Here is a 5,896-nt window from a genome sequence, read left to right as displayed (position 1 = left end):
GCCCTTTGACCTAATTCGGCCCATCATAGAATTAGGACTTGGGCCCGATCTCTACACATGTGTAAACCCATACTTTAACTGGATACATTAAAGCCCAAAATCGAAACCTTATTAGATCACTTTAATTGGACTCAACCGAATTCGATAACCTATAATTTAACGCACAATTATTCACACATACAAGCCCATCTTTAATTAAAAATTCTTACACAACCTTCAACTTGTTTTACATTCACCGCATACTACCTCAGGTGGCCAAATTATTAATATTTTTATTCCATATTCTAAAGCATATAACAACCATACAAACCAATATCATCATCCTGTTCCAACTTACATCTTTGGCACTCTTCATAAATTTTTCTCTCCGTGAAGAGAGAGCGAAATAAAAGTTCATAGAGGAAAAAATAGTAAATAAATGAAAAAGGCTTTTAATTATCACTGAACAAACACGTTCAATGACATAAAGAAAAATAGTGCGTGAGGCTTCCAAACTGAGTCAAGGAAACCAATGGACCAACACTAGTATGCCATAGCTCAAAATTTAGTGTCTTCCTCGTCCATGTTGTAAATCAAGTTAAAATAGTAAAAATTCACCATTCAAAGATCACAAGAAATAGGAATCAAGAATCTTTACCATGAATCCATAAAGTTTTCACTTGTCCTAAAATACACTTAGGCCATGTTTGACCAATATTATTTAAAAAATACATTCTTAAACAGTGATTTGATGTTACTTCAACCACAAATTCTTCAATAAAATAATATTACACGCAATTTTAAAATTTTTCCTTATTTTTTAACTACACATTTCTTATCAATACACTATTTAAAAATGCAATCTTATGAAAATAATGTGGCTCAAACAAGGGCTTAATATGCAATCTATTACTCAAACAATTCTATGCAAATATAAAATATTAGAGTAAGAAAACAAATATTAACTAGAATGATCCTGCAATTCTTTTAACAGATTCATCTCTTCATAGTAGAGTCCCAGCTTCAACTTTTGTTCAATAGAGCTCGTGTATCTAAGGTTTTTTTCCTTTCTTGCTTCAACCCCAAAAACACTTTGAAATGACCCATCTTCACATCAATCAATCAATTAAAAATATAGCATCTTTTTCTATTCAAAAATCACACCATTTACCAAATAGGCAAATTCATGCACACTTGTTGAATGAAATCAAAAGGTAAAGAAAGGAATTACGTAGTTATTAGGAAGGACAAAAAATAAAATAAAATAGAGCCAAGACAAATATTCAAAAAATCAAGAAGCATAAGAGGAACTAATGATATATCCACACGAAATCATACTCGTACAAATCAAAGAAAGGGTCAGATTGTATTATATTAGGAAATGAAAAATAGACAACCTGTTGCAAATGTAGGACGGGTTAAATTCACCAATGCCACTCAACTTTATACTTAGTTTCATCATGGCCACTCAATTTCATTTTGTTTCACTAGGGCCACTAAAATTTTTATTTAGTGTCACAATAGGCATCTAATTTGATTTTATTTTTCCGTGACCATCCAATTTCATATAAACTTTCACTATAACCATCCAATGTCATATAACGTTTCATTATGATCATACAACTTTTTTCACCATTTCACTAATTTTAAAAAGGGGTAAAACTGTAACTATGAATAATATATGTAAAATAAATTTTTAAAAAAAAAAAAAGGTTTTTTAAAATAAGTTTTATTTCATTGTAAAAAACTTTTTTTAAAATAAATTTATATTTTTTTTATGGAACCTTTTATTTTATTTTAATTTTGAAAATAACATTTTAGGGTTAATTTCACAAATGGTCATTGAACTTACACAAAAATTACAAAACGATCACTGAAGTTTAAAACTTTCAGTAACGGTCACTTAAGTTTCGGGGTGCTTTCAAAAACGGTCACTAAAGTTTAAAAAATTTTGAGCTACTTTTACGGCAACTTTTCGACCACTTCCGATCACTGATACCATCGGATTTTGATACCTTGGAATGCTTACAATGTCCTCTTCAATTCCCACAAAAAATCTCCCTCAAACTTCAAAGGATTCAGCAAGAATATACTTGCAAAGTTGGCTACCCGAAAAGGCAAAATCTACCCAGATTTTTAGATTTTTTTAGGGACTTTTGCACCAATTTTTTGACAACTTCCGACCACCAAAACCGCCGGATTTCGATACCGTTGGAAAACCCACAATGTCCTCTTTAGTTACCATCCAAAATCTCCCCAAAACTTCAAAAGATTCGGTCGGAATAAAGTCACAAATTCGGCATCCCAAAAAGGTAAAAATCTAGGCAGATTCGGGACTTTGTGGGTTTATTCCGGTCATATCCCTTGGAGTTTTGGGGAGATTTTGGATGGTACTTAAAGAGGAGGTTATAGGCTTTCCAATGGTACCAAAATCCACCAATTTTGGTGGTCGGAAGTTGTCAAAAAATTGGCGCAAAAGTCCTTCAAAAAATCTGAAAATCGGGCAGATTTAGCCTTTTCGGGTAGCCAAATTTGTGGGTTTATTTCGACATAATCCTTTGGAGTTTGAGGGAGATTTTTTTTTGGAATTGAAGAAGACATTGTAGGCTTTCTAGTGGTATGAAAATCCGGTGGTATTGGTAGTCGGAAGTTGCCGAAAAGTTGCCTCAAAAGTAGCAAAAAAATCTGAAAAATATTCCCAAATTTGCGCCTTTTTGGGATACCGATTTTGTGGGTTTATTCCGGTTCTAAACCTTTGGTGTTTGGGGGAGATTTTGGATGTCAATTGAAGAGGACATTGTACGCTTTTCAACAGTGTCAAAACTCAGTGGTTTTGGTGGTCGAAAATTGTCGAAAAATCGCCCAAAAATCTTAAAATCTGGACAGATTTTAAGATTTTTTGGGCGACTTTTGCGTCGATTTTTCGATCGAATTCCTTAAAGTTACGAGGAGATTTTGGGTGGTAATTGAAGAGGACGTTGTGGGCTTTGCAACGGTATCAAAATTCGACGGTATCGATTGTTGGAAGTAGCCGAAAAGTTGCCGCAAAAGTTACCCAAAAAATTGAAAGTGTTTTTAAACTTCAGTGACCGTTTCTGAAAGTTTTTAAACTTCAGTGACCATTTTTTAAAGCATCCCAAAATTGAAGTGACCGTTATTGAAAGTTTTAAACTTCAGTGACCGTTTTGTAATTTTTTCGTAAGTTTAGTGATTGTTTGTAAAATTAACCCTAACATTTTATTTAAAATAAGTTTTTATTTTATTTTCAAATTTTTTTTTATAAATTTTTATTCTATTTTAAAAGCATTTTTTAAATAAGTTTTTAATTCATGTTTTTAATAAACTATTTTTATAATAACTTTTTATCTATTTTATTTTTCCGAGTAACTTTTTTAACTTTATATTATTTTTAAAAAAAATTTAAAAAGTTTTTATTTTATTTTAAAAAATTTTTATATAAGTTTTTATTTTATTTTTATTTTTCTAACCAACTTTTTTACATACATTTTTATTTTATTTTAAAAACATTTCTTTTAAAATAAGTTTTTATTTTATTTTGAAAACCTTTTTTTCAATAAGTTTAATTTTTTTTTTAAGTAATATTTTTTAAAATAATTTTTTACTTTATTTTTTAAGCAACCTTTTTTAAATGAATTTTTATTTCATTATATTTTTATTTTTAAAAAAAAATTATTTTATATATAATACAAATTTACCATTTTACTCCTTTCAAAATGAGTGAAAATGGTAAAAAGAAGTTTAGTGGTCATAGTGAAACGTTATATTAAATGGATTAGTGATGGCAAAAAAATCCACCCTCCCCATTTGATTTTAAAATTTGCATTCACCAATGGCCATCTAACTTTATACTTAGTGTCACCATTACCAACCAATTTGATTTTATTTCATTTTGACCACTCAGCTTTATATTTAGTACCTGTTTTGCTCCGCCATTTGGATGATTAAAATTATTTGTTACCATTAGTGGGTTCCACGTCAACATTTGAGTGTGAGTGAAGTCAACAATTGCGACTACTAATGATCTAATAATTTATTAATGAAAATTGCCACCAAGCAAACATTTAATGTGAGCATGGCCACTCAATTTAATTTTGTTATACCATGACCCAAATTTCATATAACTTTTTCCAATGACCACAAAATATCATATAACATTTCACCATGATAACTCATCTTCTTTTCAATAATTTTAAAAAGGGATAAAATGATAATTTTGCATTATATATGTAAAATAAATATTAAAAATTAAAATAAAAGTTCTTTATTTGAAAAATTATTTTTTAAAATAAGTGTTTATTTTATTTTATTTTTCTAATTAACCTTTTATTAAAACAAGATTTTATATATTTTTTAAAATCATTTTTTTAAAATAAGTTTTCATTTTATTTTATTTTTCTTAAAAACGTTTTTTAAATAATTTTTTATTTTATTTTAAAATTACTTTTATTAATTGTTATTTTATTTTAAATCATCTTTTAAACTAAGTTTTTATTTTATTTTAAGTTTCTATTTTCCTTAAAATAAGTTTTTATTTTATTTTAAAAATGTTTTTTAAATAAGATTTTTTATTTTTTTTTAAAAATAAGTTTTTATTTTTATATTTTGTTTATATATAATGCAAGTTTGCCTTTTTACATTTTTAAAATTACTGAAAATGGTGAAAAAATTCAGTGGCCATAATAAAATGTTATATGAAATTGGGTGGTCATGGTAGAACACTACATGAAATTGGATGATAATGATGAAATAAAATCAAAGTCAGTGACCATGGTGACAATAAATATAAAGTTGGGTGGCCATAATGAACTAAATCAAATTAGATAGCGACGCTGACACTAATTATAAAGTTGGATGACCATTCTTCAAAATAACCCTATGTAAGACACTCCAATCCAAAAATAATTAAAGGATTATAGTCTACTTGTACAAATGCATACTGAAGTCAAACTCGTTGCATCATCATTTTCCTTCATTACGATGTAAAAGAGAATTACCCAGAAAATATGACGCTTTCCACATATAAACATAAAATAAATTTATAAAATGGAGATTTTAAGAAATTCTTTTACCTGGGTTTCGAGCCATGACCAGGGTTCCTTTGAATTGAAACAGTGATTTCAACGTGAAACAAGGCGTCCCTGGTGAAGGGTAAAATCTGATGAACGAAGATTATCATTGAGCACTACATCGAAATTTTGCACAAGAATTCCCATTTTCGGTAGTATAAATGAAAATGGAGTACCAACAGAATTTCTAGATGTTTGTGGGTATGAAAAGATCAACATATTCACGAAGATTGAGAAATGAATTGATTCTAACATCTGGAATAAACAAAAACTGAATTCAGTTTTTTCATCGAAGGGATAAATGTAACAAAATTTTGATCCTTACCCAATTATTCATTCACGCATTGCATCTATTTAATATTTTCTACACACGCTGCTTGTCCTACATACAGCAAATTGAAAATTAGCTCACCTTCAAAAATATCATCAATAAATAAGTATTAACTTTGAAATCAAAAGAGAAAATATGGGAATCAATAAATCAAACCGAAGCCTCACAATCTAAGCTTTTTCATCTTCACCACTCGTGATATTTACTTACGCAAACTTAAAATCAAGACCCAGCAGAAACTATGTAGACGAAAAACAAATCTGGAAAATTTTCATATAAAGGTACAACTTTTAATAATATCACCTACAATAGCATTCCAAAAGATGCTATAGAACTTGATAGATAGTATTCTTTACAAGCTATAGATAAGTTGATATGGAAGTGACAAAATGGATGTTTAAAGTGGCTCCACATGGTCACACATATTTCACTTACAAAAGGTGACATAAAATTGGCATCCACCCTGACCAAAAATTAACTACCTGCCTATCATTAACCC

The 5,896-nt window shown here is 29.0% G+C and overlaps 1 long non-coding RNA gene across 1 annotated transcript; it reads right to left on the bottom strand.

Annotated features, from left to right (window-relative positions):
• Positions 1–745: 745 nt before the first annotated feature.
• Positions 746–5,664, bottom strand: LOC111399231. Its single transcript, XR_002703605.1, has 4 exons — positions 5,565–5,664; positions 5,392–5,448; positions 5,070–5,321; positions 746–1,086 (listed from the first exon to the last, which is right to left on the bottom strand). It is a non-coding gene; the product is annotated as an uncharacterized LOC111399231 (long non-coding RNA).
• Positions 5,665–5,896: the final 232 nt, after the last annotated feature.

Source organism: Olea europaea, chromosome 8 (assembly GCF_002742605.1).
Source record: "Olea europaea var. sylvestris chromosome 8, O_europaea_v1, whole genome shotgun sequence".
Classification (NCBI taxonomy): Eukaryota; Viridiplantae; Streptophyta; class Magnoliopsida; order Lamiales; family Oleaceae; genus Olea; species Olea europaea.
The sequence above is the reverse complement of the archived record's forward strand: the minus strand, read 5'-3'. Positions and strand labels throughout refer to the sequence as shown.